The sequence below is a fragment of the Meles meles genome, unplaced genomic scaffold (genome assembly GCF_922984935.1).
Source record: "Meles meles unplaced genomic scaffold, mMelMel3.1 paternal haplotype, whole genome shotgun sequence".
NCBI lineage: Eukaryota > Metazoa > Chordata > Mammalia > Carnivora > Mustelidae > Meles > Meles meles.
Window position 1 is genome coordinate 485839 of NW_025721148.1, and position 17467 is coordinate 503305.

Below are 17467 nucleotides of genomic sequence, written 5' to 3' on the forward strand. Positions count from 1 at the left end.
AGGGGGAGAGAAGTGTTAGAGACATGAATTTTATGCATCAGTTTGAAATCATCTCCTTATAAAAGAGCATCGGTAACATGTATCATCCATGCTTATATATGCCTACATGTGTAAGAAAGCTAAAAGAAGACCCAGAGTCTCCTAACCACAGTTGTATCTGCTGAGACTGATGAGGAGGAGTCTGGGAGGAAAAGAGACCTCCATCCAGTGTATAAATATTTATGGTGTTTCAACTTTTATTCTGTCCATATATTGTATCTTGAAATAAAAACAGACTTTTAATGAGAAAAAGAATTACACACAAAAGTTTCTGTTAAGTAATCAGACATTATCTCTCTCTCTCTCTTTTTCTTTTTTTTAACCTAGGGATCCAAGATCACCGACACCTGCACTGAGATGCTAATGTGTGGCATCTTGCTGAAAATTTCTTCTGGAAATATTCAAGAACGGGTGTTTTTTCTTTTTGATAATCTTCTGGTATATTGCAAAAGGAAACACAGGTAAGGTGATAAACAGGTACTACTTCAGAAATAACTTATTAACCTTGGAAAATATTTTTTAAGAAAAAAGAAATTATCAATCTCACAGTTTCAACCTTTTCCTCTGTGCTCCCGGGAACTCAGGATCTCCTCAGTAAAATTCACATACTCTTAGCCTGTTTTCTGATTCTTCTCGTTACCTTCTTGTAAAACCTGACTGAAATGTGATGGTCGTTCAATAACACTACCTTCCCAGGAAGCTTTTGGAGGAAAAAAATTTTTTCTGTTGCTACCCAACATGCCTCAGGCTCTGTAGGAAAGGTGAATATGTCTTCCGTGTTTCCCAGTGCTGTTTCCCAGTCATTTCCTCCCCTTCCTTGGAAATATTTTCCTTGATTGCCCCATCTAGTATAGCCTCCCGGCAATTTTATATCGATACCTAGAAAATTCTTGCTAATAGTTTCTTCATTATTTATTTATTTGTTGCCACCTTTGCTGGATTAGATGGTAAAGTCAATGAGAATACTGGTCTTGCTACTTATTCTGTGCTATTTCCCTAGAGACTGGACCTGCCATGTACCCTGTAATAGACACTCAAGAGGTATTTGTTGAATAAGTGAATAAATGAATGAATAAGTGAATGAATGAAACCCATGCAAGTTCCTGGTATAGCTTAGTTATCATTAGTTTAAGTAATTTAATGTAGCAGTGTTACTGATGTATGTTATTTTTTTTAAAGTAGAGATATAATTTTTTCTTCAGGAGGTACTTAATATATAGGATGTTTCCTTGAACTCCTGGTGAAACGTTTTACAGATTATTTAAGCAAAATAATAAAGCTGAACTTAATTGGGAAATTTCCTGAGCCTTTCTTTACTTCTTCCTAACCATATCTAGGATACTTTATTTTCAGTTGAAAGGTACTAAAAGGCTTCCTGAAATTTAAAGGTGAAACAGATGGGTTGAGGATGCTGGGTTTGCATGAGTGTTTATTCTAGGTTCAGAAATGAGGACAGTGTAACCAAAGATTTTTGGTAACATGAAAATGAGAAACTCAAAAACTGACTGATTTCTGAGGCAAGATTAAGGGAACGTCATTCTTCATCTTTTGAAATGGGATTTCCTAAGTCAATGAACAAGATGTCAAGAGCAAGTTCTCTGAGCTGGCAGCTGTATTGATGACATGGGAGTTCTGCCTCTTGGATTATAGTATCAGAATGCCCTAGCAGGAGACATGAGTGCAAAAATACAGTGATACTGAGAAAGCATAGAACTACCCATGTGTCTTGCTGAAAGGGAACAGGTTAGGGTTAAAGTCAAAAGACAGTTATGGGGTGCCTGGGTGGTGCAGTTGGTTAAGTGTCTAACTCCTGGTTTCGACTCCGGTTATGATCTCAGGTTTGTGAGATTGAGCCCCATATCAGGCTCTGCATCAAATTGGTGTCAGCTTGAGTTTCTCTCTCTCTCACTCTGCCCTTTCCCAATCTTACACATGCTCTCTCTCTTTAAAATAAATAAAGGAGTAATGAATCTTTCAAAAAAAGATAGTTGTTGTTAATCCCTGCCTTAATGAGCTTTTTTTTTTTTTAAAGATGCTTTTTACCACATATGAAAATGAATTGACTATTTTTTTTACTATGCTCTTCTAAATTCTTTGTATTTTGCAGCAAGATTGGGACTCATAGAAATACGTTTCAGGAAGATGTAGAAAAGGCTGTTAATTTTAGTTGTATATAACTCATTAAGATATTATAACGTGCTTCAAGTTGTTTAGGTACAATTGTTTTTATCCAGCTTTATGGAGGACTAGTTGACAAGTAACATTGTAATATATTTTAATTGTACTACATGATGATTTGATATACATCATGAAAGGATTTTACCTATGAAGTCAATTAAGACATCCATCTAGGTGCAGTTATTAAAGGCATCCATTTGAGAATGAGTTTTTTTTTATTACAATTGATCTCATACATGCCTGCTTTCAAGTGCAAAGCTTTTGCAAGATTAGCCATGTACAGTGATGATATCATTTATGGTCTTATGACTTTCCTTTTTAAATTGGTAAACAACAGAAAAGATTTTGTAAAATTAAAATCCTGAAGGTTTTTTTTTTTTTTTTTTTTTTTGAGAGAGAGAGAGATAGTGAGCAGCAGGAGGGGCAAAGGGAGAGGGAGAGAAGCAGACTCTCCCCGTTGAAGTGCAGAGCCTGACATGGGGCTTAGTCCCAGGACCCTGAGATCATGACCTGAGCCAACATCAAGAGTTGGACGCTTAACTGACTGAACCATCCAGGTGCCCCTAAAATCCTAGTTTTTGAGCAAATATCCTTAATGGGTATATAATATGGACAAAATGCATAGTGACTAGAAATGGAAATACTGCATAAAAATGATTGTCTATTCACTTCCCGAATTGAAGTAGTAAGAAGATACCATCTAGTCCCTTCATTTTAGGATACTTCATCCCCTTAACCAAGTACTATTGAAGCTCTAAAGATTATTTAGTGAGTATGAGTAAACTGAACCTTTTCCACATTTCCACAATATTTTAACTGCAAAACCTGGGGACTTGATGAATTGAATTCTAGATTTACATTCACAAAAGACAAGAGTGCTGATTCGGAATCTCAGCTCTGGAATTTACTAATGCTATTAATCTCAGGAGAAACTAGTATTAAAAAAAAATAATGTATAATAGTTAATACATAAAGCATGATACGGCTTAGTTTGGCTTGTTAATGAGCTCTATAAGTATGATAATGTATTTTGCTTTCTGCAATTTATATTTTGTATACAATATAGTTTGTAAATTATTTATCCATATGTATAGGAATAGTTTATTCATTTAACTGTTGCATAATACTCCATTGGTTGAATATTATCACAATTATATTGATAACAACTTAATTACTCACTCTCCCATCAGTGGACTTTAGGTTTTTATTTGTTTTAGTTTTTCTGCCATTATGAATGTTCCTGCAGTGTGTATCTGATGACCACTAAAACAATTAATTAGAAGGGAAATCAGAAAATTGGGATATCAAATATTCTCCATTAAAACATAGAGCAAAATTATTTTCAAAGCAGAAGCTTTTCAGTTGATACACTTTAATAGAACCACCTTCTTTTTTTTTTTTTTTTAAATATTTTTTTTAAAGTTTTTTTTTTTTTTTTTTATTATTTGACAGAGAGAGATCACAAGTAGGCAGAGAGGCAGGCAGAGAGAGAGGGAAGCAGGCTTGCTGCTGAGCAGAGAGCCCGATGCGGGACTCGATCCCAGGACCCTGAGATCATGACCTGAGCCGAAGGCAGCGGCTTTAACCACTGAGCCACCCAGGCGCCCCAAATAGAACCACCTTCTGAAGGGAACGAAGATCTCTCTTTTTAAGCCAAGTGTTAACAATATTGATCAGACACTTAGTGGAATTTCATACTGAGTGTTACTATCTATGGGTCAAGAGAAATTTAAAAGCCTATACAGAACTCACAAGATCACAAAGCAAATTAATGCTTTGGAAAATAGGACCCAGTGTTAGATTCCACACCATGATTCTTTGCCTGTGAATAAAACTTTTTTAAAAATGATTGAAGTATGATGTATCAACTTACAAGAAACTCTCTTTTGCAAGAGACCACAATAATATGTCCTACCTGGGAGAATAAGCAATTATCTACATACTAAACTTCTCGGCATTCTTCTCTATCCTGGCTTTCTATGATGCCAACTTGCATACTATATGGACTGAATCCCTAATTGGTAGCATTTATTTAGGGTTATTAGCAAAGGACATTTAGAGGTGACTTTCATAATGAACATAGGAGTGCAAGATGGTGAAGGCCTGGGCCGACAAACCCTAATCAGGTTAACTAATCTATTTAATTAGTTTCTTTTAGTAGGGATGAAGGACTAAGTTCTGATGAGGCTTTAGACAGATGACCTAGGAACATAGATTCTCTTTCAAGGAAGGAACTCAGACTGGTACAGCACCTTGTGACCCCTCCTTGCACCTACTCCTCCTGCTTCAGGGCTGATATCTAACTGCAAGGGTGGGGAGGAGAGGGACACTGAAGTTGGTGAATATTTATGCCTTCACTTTTGTCAGATGTGTCTGTACAACAAATGGAACAAATGAGTAATTATTTCAGTATATTAAATTATTAGGCAGACTTTTGTCAATGAGTCAAATGGAATAGTTCAAGTTAATTGAAATCTTTTGAGTGACTAGGTATTCTGAAATCCTGAATCATTTCTTAGAATCTTTCCTCTTTAATGAAAAATCCTGTTGTTAAAATAATCTTTCCTGAATGTTCAGTGATTCAACTACAAACACATTTAGCCACATAATTCATTATTATAAATGTTCCTCTATAAACCTGGATATTTTAACTTCGTGTTACATTTAAAGATTAAAGACCAGTCTTAGACACACTATACCAAAGTTCTGGAATGTTTGAGAGAGGAGGAAGCAGGCTCCCTGCCGAGCAGAGAGCCTAACACGGGGCTCCATCCCAGGACCCTGGGATCATGACCTGAGCTGAAGGCAGAGGCTTTAACCCACTGAACCCCCAGGCGCCCCCATGCTTAAAACTTTTGATGACAAGTTTAAATGTTCCCCCGCCTATTTGAATATATTATAAAAATACTAGGTATTTTTGCATACTCTAGGTATAAGTAAAATACTTTTCTAAGTAAAGGACTCCATCAGACACTGATCACAATGATTTAGCTCAAAACTTGCAGAAGAAATAATTGCGTTTGGAATGAGACTAAGCTTTTAGCTAGTGTGTAACTATTTAAATCTTTTGAAAAATAAACTTGATTACACTCTTACTTATAATGTTTTATAAATTGAATTATATCAGTTATACCTTAGAATACAAAAAAATAATGCAATAATGATATGACATGTAGAAATGTGAAAATTTGTTTGTTTTAATATATCCATGTTATCCATTACTGCTTATGTTGAAGGAAGATGGTAGCCATTGAGTTTGTCTCCAAATTTCTATTCCTCCATTGTCTAGACCCAACTCTCATTTTGGTTAATTCTAATTTAATTATTCTTTGAAGATTCTTTCTGAGATATTAGTTTGAACATGATGCATAAAAAGTATCCAACTTAAGACCTACCTAGGAAAGCTGTTGTACTTTCTGCAGTTAACTTCCTTGGTAATTTTCATAGTATACGCTTAGACATTCATTCGGAAAGTAACAACAGTTCATTTATATTCTTTCTTAAGAACTAATTTATTTGTGTAGTTGGAGAGAGGGCAAAATGGTAACCTTTAGAAAATGTGATCTGTAGTGGTGTTAGGCAAACCACAAATTTCAATACAATGGTCAAATTTGAATTGAATAAGATGGAAATTTTTTATTTTTAAGGTGTTCTTTTTTTAAATTAATTTATTTATTTTTATTTTCTTATGTACAGCATAACAGTGTTCATTGTTTTGGCATCACACCCAGTGCTCCATGCAGTACGTGCCCTCCCCACTACCCACAACCTGGTTCCTCAACCTCCCACCCCACGCCCACCCCCCACCCACCCCCCCCCCCCGCCGCCCCTTCATAACCCTCTGGTTGTTTTTCAGAGTCCATAGTCTCTCATGGTTCATCTCCCCTTCCAGTTTCCCTCAACTCCCTCTCCTTTCCATCTCCCCATGTCCTCCATGTTATTTGTTATGCTCCACAAATAAGTGAGACCATATGATACTTGACTCTCTCTGCTTGACTTATTTCGCTCAGCATAATTTCTTCCAGTCCCGTCCATGTTGCTACAAAAGTTGGGTATTCATCCTTTCTGATGGAGGCATAATACTCCATTGTGTATATGGACCACATCTTCCTTATCCATTCATCCATTGAAGGGCATCTTGGTTCTTTCCACAGTTTGGCGACCGTAGCCATTGCTGCAATAAACATTGGGGTACAGATGGCCCTTCTTTTCACTACATCTGTATCTTTGGGGTAAATACCCAGCAGTGCAATTGCAGGGTCATAGGGAAGCTCTATTTTTAATTTCTTCAGGAATCTCCACCCTGTTCTCCAAAGTGGCTGCACTAACTTGCATTCCCACCAACAGTGTAAGAGGGTTCCCCTTTCTCCACATCCTCTCCAGCACACGTTGTTTCCTGTCTTGCTAATTTTGGCCATTCTTACTGGTGTTAGGTGGTATCTCAATGTTGTTTTGATTTGAATCTCCCTGATGGCTAGTGATGATGAACATTTTTTCATGTGTCTGATAGCCATTTGTATGTCTTCATTGGAGAAGTGTCTGTTCATATCTTCTGCCCATTTTTTGATATGATTATCTGTTTTTTGTGTGTTGAGTTTGAGAAGTTCTTTGTAGATCCTGGATATCAACCTTTTGTCTGTACTGTCATTTGCAAATATCTTCTCCCATTCCGTGGGTTGCCTCTTTGTTTTGTTGACTGTTTCCTTTGCTGTGCAGAAGCTTTTGATCTGGATGAAGTCCCAAAAGTTCATTTTTGCTTTTGTTTCCTTGGCCTTTGGAGACATATCTTGAAAGAAGTTGCTGTGGCTGATATCGAAGAAGTTACTGCCTATGTTCTCCTCTAGGATTCTGATAGATTCCTGTCTCACGTTGAGGTCTTTTATCCATTTCAAGTTTATCTTTGTGAACGGTGTAAGAGAATGGTCGAGTTTCATTCTTCTACATATCGCTGTCCAGTTTTCCCAGCACCATTTATTGAAGAGACTGTCTTTTTTCCATTGAATATTTTTTCCTGTTTTGTCGAAGATTATTTGACCATAGAGTTGAGGGTCCATATCTGGGCTCTCCACTCTGTTCCACTGGTCTATGTGTCTGTTTTTATGCGAGTACCACGCTGTCTTGGTGATCACAGCTTTGTAGTAAAGCTTGAAATCGGGTAACGTGTTGCCGCCAGTTTTGTTTTTGTTTTTCAACATTTCCTTAGCAATTTGGGGTCTCTTCTAACTCCATACAAATTTTAGCATTATTTGCTCCAGCTCTTTGAAAAATATCGGTGGAATTTCGATCGGAATGGCATTAAAAGTATAGAATGCTCTAGGCAGTATAGACATTTTAACAATGTTTTTTCTTCCAATCCAAGAGCATTTAACGGTCTTCCATCTTTTTGTGTCTTCTTCAATTTCTTTCATGAGTGTTCTGTAGTTCCTCAAGTACAGGTCCTTTACTTCTTTGGTTCGGTTTATGCCCAGGTATCTTATGGTTCTTGGTGCTATAGTAAATGGAATCGATTCTCTAATTTCCCTTTCTGTATTTTCATTGTTAGTGTATAAGAAAGCCACTGATTTCTGTACATTGACTTTGTATCCTGCCATGTTACTGAATTGCTGTATGAGTTCTAGTAGTTTGGGGGTGGAGTCTTTGGGGTTTTCCATATAAAGAATCATGTCATCTGCGAAGAGAGGGAGTTTGACTTCTTCCTTGCCAATTTGGATACCTTTTATTTCTCTTTGTTGTCTGATTGCCGTTGCTAGAACTTCTAATACTATGTTGAACAAGAGTGGTGAGAGTGGGCATCCTTGTCGTGTTCCTGATCTCAACGGGAAGGCTGCGAGCTTTTTCCCATTGAGGATGATATTTGCTGTGGGTCTTTCATAGATAGATTTTATGAAGTTCAGGAATGTTCCCTCTATCCCTATACTTTGAAGCGTTTTCATCAGGAACGGATGCTGGATTTTGTCAAATGCTTTTTCTGCATCAATTGAGAGGACCATGTGGTTCTTCTCTCTTCTCTTATTGATGTGTTCTATCACACTGATTGATTTGCGAATGTTGAACCAACCTTGCAACCCAGGGATGAATCCCACCTGGTCATGGTGGATAATCTTTTGAATGTGCTGCTGGATCCTGTTTGCTAGGATCTTGTTGAGAATCTTTGCATCCATATTCATCAGTGACATTGGTCTGAAATTCTCCTTTTTGGTAGGGTCTTTGCGTGGTTTGGGGATCAGGGTAATGCTGGCTTCATAAAAAGAGTCTGGAAGTTTTCCTTCTGCTTCAATTTTTTGGAACAGCTTCAGGAGAATTGGTGTTATTTCTTCTTTGAAAGTTTGGTAGAATTCCCCAGGGAATCCGTCAGGTCCTGGGCTCTTGTTTTTTGGGAGGTTTTTGATCACTGCTTCAATCTCATTACTAGATATCGGTCTATTCAGGTTGTCAATTTCTTCCTGGTTCAGTTTTGGGAGTTTGTAGCTTTCCAGGAATGCATCCATTTCATCTAGGTTGCTTAGCTTATTGGCATATACCTGTTGGTAATAATTTCTGATGATTGTTTCTATTTCCTTGGTGTTAGTTGTGATCTCTCCTTTTTCATTCATAATTTTATTAATTTGGGCTTTCTCTCTTTTCTTTTGGATTAGTGTGGCCATTGGTTTATCTATCTTATTGATTCTTTCAAAAAACCAGCTTCTATTTTCATTGATATGTTCTACTGTATCTCTCGTTTCTACCTCATTGATCTCTGCTCTAATCTTGATTATTTCCCTTCTTGCATGTGGAGTTGGTTTGATTTGTTGTTGGTTCTCCAGTTCTTTAAGGTATAGAGACAGCTGGTGTATTCTGGATTTTTCAATGTTTTTGAGGGAGGCTTGGATGGCTATGTATTTCCCCCTTAGAACCGCCTTTGCTGTATCCCATAGGTTTTGGACCGAGGTGTCTTCATTCTCATTGGTTTCCATGAATTGTTTAAGTTCATCTTTGATCTGTAACATACAATGGTAAAAATATTAGATTGGCAGCCGACTTATCCCCAGAGACCTGGCAGGCCAGAAAGAGCTGGCGTGATATATTCAGAACAGTAAACGAGAAAAACATGCAGCCAAGAATACTCTATCCAGCTAAGCTATCATTGAAAATAGAAGGAGAGATAAAAAGCTTCCAGGAGGGACAGGGTCAAGATGGCCGGGAAGTAGGAGGAGGTGCCATTTCAACCTGTACCCTAAAGTGAGCTGATTACCTACCAAAGAACTCCGACCACCCATGAAATCAGCCTGAGATCAGAATTATACACGTCTGGATCTCTACTGGAGCAGAAGACGCCAGTGGCAGGTAAAGCAGACTGGGAGCATCGGACTGATATCGGAAGATAAACAAAAGGGGGAGGGAGCCACCAGAGGTGACCCATTGGAAAGTAACACCCCAACACGAGAGTGCTCTGCGTCTGGGGACCAGCATTAACTTGGAGTCTGGTTGAAAGCACTCAAAAAACAAACAGCAAAGGATCGCGGTGGGGGGGGTAATAGTGGGAACCTGGGCGGTTAGGGTCAGGGACCTAAGTCCCCGGACCCAGGACAGCCTCCCCTGGCGCGGAGCCAGGGAGAGCGCGGCGGAGAAATCAGGTCTCCGTCCCTGAGCCGCCAGTGCGCCTGAATGCCAGCGCGCCTGAGAAGGAGTGGGGTCTGGCTCCCGTGAGGGGCTGGGAGCCTGGCCAGACGGCAATCCTGAAACGCTCGAGTCCCACACCCTCCCTTGGGATAGGTGCTCATAGGCGCTAGCCTGGAGCTCTGGCATCCGGAAAAACCAGACATTCCCAGCCCGGGACAGCAGGAAAATCTCAGTGCACGATCTCTGCTCGGAACCTCTCTGGCGGTCTGGAGCTGCCTAGACAGCCACTGCTGCCCTGGGTTTGGGCACAAGGAGGAGCTCTTTAAGGTGTTCTTTAGTGTGAATTGATTTTCTTAAGGAAATATTTCAGCTGTCATTTTCAATATAAATATTTTAGACCATTTAAAGGTATTAAACTCGTTGTTTTTTAAATTAAATTTTGCTTATACTTTCAATGCCATTCCAATCAAAATTCCACCGATATTTTTCAAAGAGCTAGAGCAAATAATGCTAAAATTTGTATGGAGTCAGAAGAGACCCCGAATTGCTAAGGAAATGTTGAAAAACAAAAACAAACTGGCGGCATCACGTTACCCGATTTCAAGCTTTACTACAAAGCTGTGATCACCAAGACAGCGTGGTACTGGCATAAAAACAGACACATAGACCAGTGGAACAGAGTGGAGAGCCCAGATATGGACCCTCAACTCTATGGTCAAATAATCTTCGACAAAACAGGAAAAAATATTCAATGGAAAAAAGACAGTCTCTTCAATAAATGGTGCTGGGAAAACTGGACAGCAATATGTAGAAGAATGAAACTCGACCATTCTCTTACACCGTACACAAAGATAAACTCGAAATGGATAAAAGACCTCAACGTGAGACAGGAATCTATCAGAATTCTTTAAGTTTTGTTGAATTTAGCAGTCAATTCAGATAGCTTAGCAAATCATTTCAAAGGTAAAATAAATGTTTCATCAAGTTGAACCTTTATTTTTTCAGAATAGCTATGCGTATAGATAAATCTGAAGTGAAAAAGGAAGGAGGGAAAGAAGGAAGGAAAAAACGAAGAAAGCAAAGCAAGCAGACAAGCATGTTCTGTTAATTTGTTTATGTTAACAGGCTCTATTCTTAATAAAAATTATTCTGTTACTGACAAATGGTAATTCCTCCTCCATTGTAAAAAATAAAAATTCTAGTAAAAAATTTTGTAGTTAGAAGACTGAAAATAAAAATCACACAAATCTTGTGATTTATGTAGGTCCCATGATAAAGCCACCCATTAACTTCCTTTTGACCCCTTCTCTTTCTTTCCCCTATGCTCCAAATTCAGGGTTTTTTTATGGTTTTATTTATTTATGTGTGTGTGAGAGAGAGAGAGAGAACTAATGCACATGGGGAGGGGCAGAGGGAGAGAGAGAAGCAGACTCCCTGCTAAGCAGGGAGCTCGATTCAGGACTCCATCCCAGGACACTGAGACCATGACCTGAGCCGAAGGCAGGCACTTAACTGACTGAGCTACCCAGGTGCCCTGTGGTAGAGAGCTCTGTATCTGCAACCCCCTGCCCATGCTTGATGTGCAATAAATTTTGGTCTCATGCAGGCAAGAGTGAGTGAGGAGACTTTTTCAGTTACCTGTCCTTGGTTTCCTTCTCGATAGGTTTAAAATTAGGAATGGAGCAAGACACCTGGGTAATGATCTCGGAACAGGGCGAGAAACTCTACAAGATGATGTGCAAACAAGGAAATCTGACCAAAGACAGAAAAAGAAAACTGACCACATTCCTTAAATGCTTCCTTGAAAGGTAAGGTCTATAGTCTGGGTACATGGATTTCTTTCATATTTTCACTATGTCATGTATCAACTACCCTTCCTTCAATGATTTGCTTTTCTTCTATAAAAAAAATATTCCGGGGCATCTGGGTGGCTCAGTGGGTTAAAGCCTCTGCCTTCAGCTCAGGTCATGATCTCAGGGTCCTGGGATCGAGCCCCGCATCGGGCTCTCTGCTCGGCGGGGAGCCTGCTTCCGTCTCTCTCTCTGCGTACTTATCATCTCTGTCTGTCAAATGGATAAATAAATCTTAAAAAAAAAAACATTCCTCTGGGCATTTTTTAATATCTTTTTACTGTCAACATTTCCTGGATGATAGTGAGGTGAAGGAATGGACCTAGTGCCTGCAATCATGGAAGATTTTAGACATCTATCCATCCATCCCTGACGTCAACCATTTCAGATGTATGGTGTTCTGAGGGGGAAGCAGACACTGGGGTCAGGCAGGGCTGGCAGGAAGCAGGTTCACTGAAGGGGGAGGAAGTCTAGCAAGGATGTGAGTACAGGGCCTACAAGTCAGAGAACCAAAGAATGTAAGACACAGAGTCCAAACCCGAGATTCATCAGCACTTTGACAACTGGGCTCATGTTGAAGGACCATCGATGAGGAATCTGAAAAAGAGGGTCCTGCAAGGGGCCTGGCACAGAGCAACAGGCAGAGAGGTTGCCTGGGTATTGAGCATAGACCCACTGTCAGTCCTCTGGGGTCTGCGGCAGCAGCACGTGGGAGTCCCTGCCCGGTGAAGGGTGCAGAACCAAAGGGAAGGGCGGCTGCCTTAAGCCATGCCCCGTGTTGGCTGTTTCCATATATTTCTAATCCTCAGATGCATACTCTGCATTTATAATCTTTATATTTTTTAAAGATTCAGAAACCAGCTCTCAGGGAGTTTACCAGGCCCGCCTTCATACAACCAGTGAATGCCAATGTCAACTCTGTAGAAGCAGACTGGAGTGGTAGTTCAAAGCCCACACTTCGCAGTCAGACTGTCTCCATGCAAATCTGGTCCTACCTCTGGCTAGTTGAGCGATGTGGGAAGTTTAAATGTCTTTTTCCTCTCTAAACTTGAAGATGATCATAGTGCTTACCTGTAATGCCTACCAGAATGTCTTCTCGATAAGTTATGCAGATACCATAAAATAACCATAGGCCACACCGGCTGCCAACCCAGGTAGAAGAATATAAGCCAGGAAACCCTGGCCTGCAGGGCAGCATGGGGCCCCTCCTTCAGGGGCTGGGGTCCTCACAACAGAGCACTCAGCTGCCAGCAAGCTGCTGTTGCTGTCCTTGGTAGGCCCCCAGCCGACAGCTCTTGTGGGAGAGAAACCCACCTCTGGGGCATAACTTCCGGGGTTGTCAGAGGAACATGCCTGTTTATAGGAGTCACTTCAAGCTATAGCTTCTCACCAAGAATGTATTCATATTCCGTATAGCCATCAGGAGTCATTTTGGCCATGATCAATGCTGCCTGGTAACCCAGCAGATGCCCTGCCTCCATCAGGTTCCAGGGAAACAGAGCTCCAAGGCTGACCCAGGGTCAAGTTTTCCTAATTAAAGGAGCTGGAGTCTTGTTAACTAAAGAGTTAACACGTGGGTGGAGTGTGGAGAGGGTGGCTGGGTGATGGACATTGGGGAGGGTTTGTGCTCTAATGAGCGCTGTGAAATGTGTAAGCCTGATGATTCACAGACCTGTACCCCTGGGGCAAATGATACATTATATGGTAATAAAAATAATAATAATACTTAAAAAAAAAAAGAGTTAACATGATCTTACACGGCCAAAGTGCTAGTTAGTTACAATGATATGTGAGCGTTCTCCACAGTGCCTGATACACAGGAGAGACTTGGTAAATTTTAGTTTGTTCATTGTGGCTTTTTCCATAACAGCACACTAGCTTAGTTACTAGTTACTAATTATAGACCAAGTTTGAGATTGTTTTTGACTGGATCAGGATCCTTTCGCAGATTGTTGATGGGATCTTGTGATTTCTGTAGGTCCCATGATAAAGCCAGCCAGTAACTTCCTTTCTTACCCCTTCTCTTTCCTTCCCCTATGCTCTTAATTAATAGAAGTTCTTACAGTGTGTTCTTTTCCTCATTTTAATTTGGCATATTCAGGAATCTGCTGACATCAGAACAGAGAATGATGCTTTCGCTACATACCAACCAGCTCAACCCATTTGTCAACCACTGACGTTTCATAAGTGCTCAAAATGTGCCATACACTGTGCTGAGCTCCTGACATACATCAGCTCATTTAATCCTGTGACGGCACTGTGGAGTTGATACGCTTTTTTTTCCCCAAGATTTTACTTAATTATTTGCGAGGTGGGGGGAGCAGAGGGAAAGGGACAAGCAGACTCCATGCTGAGTGCAGAGCCCGATTTTGGTGCTTGATACCAGGACCCTGAGATCATGACCTGAGCCAAAGGGAGATGCTTAACTGACAGAGCTACCCAGACATCCCTGGAATTGGTATTATTATTTTTGTGCTATTGAAGAAAAAACTGAAGTTTTACTTCTTTTAAAAATTTTCTTTCTTTTGGATGGCTTTAACAACTTCTTCTGCCTTAAAATGTACTTTTTAGACTAGATATCCATTTTTAGAATTCCATGCCCCTCGGTTATTTGACTTTAGCCATAGGTGTTGCCTTTGGTTTTGAAGTAAATGGAAAAGTAATTTCCTGACACCTTGTATAGCTTGGCTTCTCTGACCTCTGTGCAAAGTTGAAACCATTCTAAAATGTATCCATTACTTTATGTAAAATTCAAATGTTATATTTTTATAACATGAGCACAATAAAATATTTTATTATAAAATGTTTCTCTATTTAGTGTTCTTTTACTGATACCACATGGCCCAAAAAACAGTACCAAGCTGGTGCTTTCCTGTGTTATAAAATATCATCCTACTTATCTGTGATGTAGGGCTCCACCCCACACGCCAAAATGGTAAAAGATGTGGTTTGTTCATCCTCCCTGGCCTTTTACAGCCACAGCAGATGGATGTGGTAGACAGTTCTGATGGGTGGTTTTGTGCTGGAATATTCCTTTTTTTAAGATTTTATTTATTTATTTGAGAGAGAGGGAGAATCAGAGAGAGAGAGCACAACAGGCGGGAGGGTCAAAGGGAGAAACAGATGTCTCAGTGAGCAGGGAACCCAATGTGGGGCTCGATTCCCAGACTCCAGGAACATGACCTGAGCCAAAGGCAGATGCTTAAGCGACTAGGCCACCCAGGTCCCTCCACCCCCACCCCCCAGATGACATTTAAATTCAAGAATGAATTTATTAAAAACCGTATTTATTAAAAAAAACAAAAAACGTATTTATTTATTTGTTTATGTATTTTTAAAGGTTTTATTTATTATCTGAGAGGAGAGAGAGAGCACAAGCATCGGAGGGGCAGAGGGAGTGGGAGCAACAGACTCCTTGCTGAGCAGAGAGCAGGAGGTGTGACTGATCCCAGGACCCCGAGATCATGACCTGAGCCAAAACAACCAACTGAGCTACCCATGTGCCCCACTAAATAACTTCAAAATTTGAAAACAGTATAGTAAAACTATTGGTGTGTACTAATTTTATATTGCTGCAGAATAAATAAATAACAACACACCTAGTGCCTTGAAACAACACCTATTCATTAGCTCATAATTCTTTTTTTTTTTCCATTTTATTTATTTTTTCAGCGTAACAGTATTCATTGTTTTTGCACAACACCCAGTGCTCCATGCAAAACGTGCCCTCCCCATTACCCACCACCTGTTCCCCCAACCTCCCACCCCTGACCCTTCAAAACCCTCAGGTTGTTTTTCAGAGTCCATAGTCTCTTATGGTTCGCCTCCCCTTCCAAAAAAATTTTTTTTAATAAACATATAATGTATTTTTATCCCCAGGGGTACAGGTCTGTGAATCGCCAGGTTTACACACTTCACAGCACTCACAATAGCACATACCCTCCCCAGTGTCCATAGCCCCCTCCCCCTCTCCCAATCCCACCTCCCCCCAGCAACCCCCAGTTTGTTTTGTAAGATTAAGAGTCATTTATGGTTTGTCTCCCGTATAGCTCATAATTCTATATGTCAGAAAGAAGTTGAGGGGTAGCAATGCTGGGCTGTCTGCTTAGGGTCTCACAAGGTCGAAATCAAGGTCAACATCGAGTGCTGAACTGCGGCTGGGCCTTATCTTAAGGGTCTGAAGAAAAATTCACTTGCAAGCACATTCAGGTTGTTGACAGAATTCAGTACCCCGTGATTGTAAGAATAAGCCCTACTTCTGTGCTGGCTGTTGGCCAGGACCACTCTCAGAAGCTGCCTGTGTTCCTTGGTACATGGCCCCTCTATCTTCTAAGGCAGCAGTGAGCAGTGGCTCACTGAATCTTTCTTGTGCTTTTAATTTGTCTCTTACTCTTGTGCCACCAGCCTGAGAAAACTCTCTGCTTCAAAGTGCTCAACTGACTGGGTCAAGCTCACTTGAATAATTTACATCTTTTGAGGTCAACTGACTTGGAATTTTAGTTTCCTATACAAAATTCATCCATACCACTACCCAGATTAAGATTTGGTTACAAAACCAAGGGATGGGATTCTTGATAGTGGGGTAAGAGAACACGTTTAGAATTCCTTCTACCATATGGGGTGTGCAGTTTTTTGGGGTTTGCCTTCTTAGAGTTCAAACACACTGGTTTTCTGTGCCTAGAAAGCCATATTCCAGTCTATCTCTTATATTCAGTCATTATTATTCTGTTTATTTTGTCTGTTTGCTATCTTTAGGATCTTGTTGTATTCTCTTTACAGTTAAAACTACTCTAAGGGCGCCTGGGTGGCTCAGTGGGTTAAGCCGCTGCCTTCAGCTCAGGTCATGATCCTGGGATCGAGTCCCACATCGGGCTCTCTGCTCAGCAGAGAGACTGCTTCCCTTCCTCTCTCTCTGCCTGCCTCTCTTGTGATTTCTCTCTGTCAAAGAAATAAATAAAATCTTTAAAAAAAAACTACTCTAAAAATATCCCTTTGTGTTTATTAGAGGTCTCAGTAAGTTGAATAGGTGTTATATAATAGGGTTTAGGTAAGCATGAATGAATGGACATGAGTTTTCTAGGATAGAGTAAAATTTAAATAATTTGGGGCTTTGCATATGTGAAAAAATGTAAGCTTAAATGCACTGCAAATATTTCTTTATATCTGAGGCTCCTTCCAATGCTGCTTGATGAAAGCATGGTAGAAATAGACTTCTTGGGGAGGCAGGTGTGGGAAAACTCTTTAACTATTTCACTGGATTTCTATTGCAGTGAATTTGTGTCATGGCTCTTGGAAATTGGAGAGATTCACAGGCCTGAGGAAGATGTACACTTTGGACAAGCATTATTAGAAAATGGAATCACCCACCATGGTAATTATTTTGTTAATTACTAAGTTATTCTCTTTGGTCACCAGTTGGAAGCATCTTGATTCTGTTAATCAATCTGGCTTATAGTAAATGTCTACATTATAGGATGCTTATGTATTTTTAACATTTCAAGTACCTAATATATATAGAACTGCAGTTCTGGGAATTTTGTGGAGTATGGGTTTATGGTGATATATTTGCTAATTTTAATGTGAATGGCTACGAACAGGCAAAAATTAGAAATACGGGTAAGTATTTACCTGGGATAGTGGAGGAAGACATGGCAAGTTCTTTTTAATTTTTTTTATAGATTTTATTTATTTATTTGATAGACAGAGATCACAAGTAGACAGAGAGGCAGGCAAAGAGAGAGAGAGGGAAGCAGTCTCCCTGCTGAGCAGGGAGCCCGATGTGGGACTCGATCCCAGGACCC

The 17467-nt window shown here is 40.0% G+C and overlaps 1 long non-coding RNA gene across 1 annotated transcript; it reads left to right on the forward strand.

The window, feature by feature from the left end:
- The first annotated feature begins 438 nt into the window (after positions 1-438).
- On the forward strand, positions 439-17041 carry LOC123936046. Its single transcript, XR_006817062.1, has 3 exons — positions 439-500; positions 11480-11624; positions 16937-17041. It is a non-coding gene; the product is annotated as an uncharacterized LOC123936046 (long non-coding RNA).
- Positions 17042-17467: the final 426 nt, after the last annotated feature.